The following is a 3,544-nucleotide window of genomic DNA, read 5'->3' on the forward strand; positions in this document are numbered from 1 at the left end:
ACTCCAGAATTTACAAGGACCCAACAGTAGTAGTTTCCTCCAGAGCAAACATTTACCCTGCAGAGATCTGAGTAGCAGTTAACCATGGTCCTCATGAAGCTATCGGAGCTTAAAATTCCAACACAAAGAAAGCGGAAGATAATGGACATCCAACCGAAAAGATGGACATCCGGCAATATTTTCAAGCAGCAAACAAAAATGGAGCCATCCCGGAAGTGGAACATCGTGGATATAGACTAATTTTCACAATAACCAACGTACCACCTAGTTTTAAAAATTATGGTTTCCACCTTTAAATTTTAGATCAAAGAATAAAAGTGTATCCTGCTATTGAGGTATTCTTGTGAAAAACAGCAGTGTGTGCAGCTTCATACCGACTGCAGCATGGCAAGGCAACAGTGTTAGGCTTTGAATTGGATTAGATTTATTTTTGTCTGTTTCAGTATTGAAGCAACTCACAAAGCTCTTGGTTTTTGCTCAGAACAGAATGTCCGACTAGAGCTGCAAAGATAAATCGATTATCTGTTGACTATTTTGATAATCATCTTATCGGTTTGAATATTTTTTTATGAAAAATACTAAAGATAAAGAAAAATCTTAAAAAGAAAATCTTATCCAAGCTTTGTAAATATTAATATTTTCCCGTTTCTTCACTTCTTTGTGACAGTGATGATGTGTAGAAAAGAACCTGGAGCCCCTCCATTAGTGTTTTTCCATATTATGCACAAATACATACTGCATATAATCTGTTGCAATTTCATCTTTATTCATCATCATTCATGATGTTCATCTAATTATCTCAATAACTATGCTCAAAGGAAAATTCTATTTGATAGATGAAGAGGAGCAGGGGGTCATCATCATCCTGCTACTTCTCCCCCAAGACACCCATCCTATTTGAATAATCAGTTAAATAATGAATGAATGGATACATTATTTATTCATTTCACTATTCATTTATTTGTAGTTACTTAATTACAAGTTAACTAAAATCCTTTGTCCCTTGTCAAATCAAGAATGTCTAATTAATTTGTGTGTAAAACAATGTCTAGCTATTAAAACAACATTAGTTGAAATTTTAAAATATAAAATAAAATCATGAAAATAATCAAAACAAGAGCTAGCAGAAATAAAGTAAAAGAACAAAACAATGCAAACTTTTGCCCATCTCACTAGGAATTGGAAGTGTTTCCATGGCAGCAAAAAAGCAGCACTGACTTGGTTGCTAGTTAGAAACGTGTGTGTGTGTGTGTGTGTGTGTGTGTGTGTGTGTGTGTGTGTGTGTGTGTGTGGTTTGTGTGTGTGTGTGTGTGTGTGTGTGTGTGAGAGATAAACTGCCTATGCATGAAAGAGGGAGGGGTTAAAGTGTTTAAAATAAAGTGTAAACACTAATAATCTGCATATTTGCATGTGAGTGTATTCAACAAGGGTTGACAAAGTGGATTATCCCCTGACAGTACTGCCCTGCCCCCCCATCAGAAACATGTTCTAGGTTCTGGCTCAGATCTGGAGTTGGTCTCCGGTCGCTGTGATTGGCTGCCCACTGCTCCCTTGAGGGATGGGTTAAATGCAGAAAATGAATTTCTCTACATATATGTGACAATAAAGTACCTTTACTTTAGGAAGGAAGTTTGACCATACCCTCCATACTAGAGAAAAAACAACCTATCCGTGAAAAGACCAGCACCTTGTGACCAAGCTGGTCAATCAGATTTAAGGGTTAAGGGCCACCAAACTGCTCAAGATTCACAGTCAAAGAACTCGACTTGGATTACTGCTTTTTAATTATGAGATAACTTTTGACAGAGTTGATCGAAAAACTTTTACCATTTAGGTTAGCCTACTTTGTACAGCCATTAGCGTTAACTAGCTTAGTGCTTTTATGGATTTTTGTAAGATCTGACATGAACACCTGCAAGACGTAAATATGGCTCAAACATGTATTGATTGTTGTGGATATAGCAGATGACGTGCATTGCTATCTTCCGTGGATTATATTAGATTGCATGGAAAGGTAGGATGCTTGTGTATTTAATAATTGGTTTTCGGCGTCTGATGGGAGGATCTGCCAAGTGAGGAGGTGTGTCAGCATCAACGCTAGCGCTACGTGACACAGATTAAATTTAGCAAGCTCCGGGCTGTCCCTTACATTGACAGATCTGAACCATCGCCCTGAACGAAAATGACATTTATGACAACCCATTAGCTTGCATACCATCTAAGTATGGCTTGTTCACTTTCCTTTGTTTCGGATTGCATATTTGGAGCAGACAAGCAAGCTAGCTGAATTAAGCAGAATGCCACTGAAAATGTTACATGTTTCTACTCAAGTACATCCACTTTTTGGCATGTTCTTACCTTTCTGAAGTCTGCGTCACTTTTCACACCCCAACACTTTTCCACAAGAGTAATGGGCCATTACGCTATCACAAAATACAAAACATGCACTCTGCAGTCTACACTTTATTCAAAGATGTGTCGTGTGTATGTTACTTGGTTTGATGACAATTAAAGAGAGGCAAACTTTGACAGTATGACAAAGCCAGAGTACAGTAACCTCATGGTGGCACAGTAACATCTTTCTTGATACCTGGCTAAACAATGCCAGATCACCTTAAAGTGATGGTTCTGAGTAAATTCACCCTAGGGTCCTTTGCACCAGTACCATGAGCCAAACATCCCCCCAAAAGCTAATTTCACCTGGGTCAAACAATGGGGGAGTTAGTGTTATATCTTAGTGCAGCCTCTAATGGAACCAACTATGTATCTCGTAAATAATCCCCTATAATAATGGCAAAAATGACCCCAAACTCAAAGTACTCATAAAACAAGATTTCCAGATTGGAAAGTTTGCAAGTACACCAGGGGTTTATGTAAATAACGCTTGCCTGCCTAAGACAAGTGTTTAGGGACGTCTACAAATTTAAAAAAAACACTGAAAAGAGATACAACAAACATGTTTATTCATTTAACTTGTTTTAAAAAAATAAGTGCTGTAGTACAACTAGCAGGAGACAAGTTATAATTGGGGTAAGTTTGGAGACATTACCTTATTTAAAAAAAATTGTTGTTTCTCTAAAGGCTAAAACTTGCCCATTGTACGACCCAGGTGAAAAAGGCTTTTGGGGGGTTGTTCGGCTCGAGGTCCTGGTGCAAAGGACCCTAGGGTGAAATAATTCCAAACCGCCACTTCAGCGTGCCGGAACAAAGGCTAATAGCCGTAACAACTAGTTACGGCGTTCTGCTGTGGTTTCTTGTATGGTTTTGGAAGTTACGGTTGTCATAGCCTTTGATCTTCTCAAATTGACTCACAATATTTATTTACATGATAAAGGAGGTCTCAAATACCCCAAAGCAAACATGATGTTACAGCGTTTCCCTTTGTGGGGCAAAGTAACTGGTGTTTCTTTTTTCTTTTTTAAAGTGCTCATATTATGCTAATTTTCAGGCTCATAATTGTGTTAAGAGGCTTTACCATAATACGTTTACATGGTTTAATGTTTAAAAAAACACTGTATTTTTGTTGTACTGCACATTGCTGCAG

At 38.0% G+C, this 3,544-nt stretch overlaps 1 long non-coding RNA gene across 1 annotated transcript; it reads right to left on the minus strand.

Moving 5' to 3' along the window:
- Positions 1-1,713: 1,713 nt before the first annotated feature.
- Positions 1,714-2,612, minus strand: LOC116696988 (uncharacterized). The gene is made up of 3 exons (XR_004333874.1): positions 2,461-2,612; positions 1,828-2,172; positions 1,714-1,796 (listed from the first exon to the last, which is right to left on the minus strand). It is a non-coding gene; the product is annotated as an uncharacterized LOC116696988 (long non-coding RNA).
- Between the last annotated feature and the right edge of the window lie 932 nt (positions 2,613-3,544).

This window comes from Etheostoma spectabile, chromosome 10 (assembly GCF_008692095.1).
Source record: "Etheostoma spectabile isolate EspeVRDwgs_2016 chromosome 10, UIUC_Espe_1.0, whole genome shotgun sequence".
NCBI lineage: Eukaryota > Metazoa > Chordata > Actinopteri > Perciformes > Percidae > Etheostoma > Etheostoma spectabile.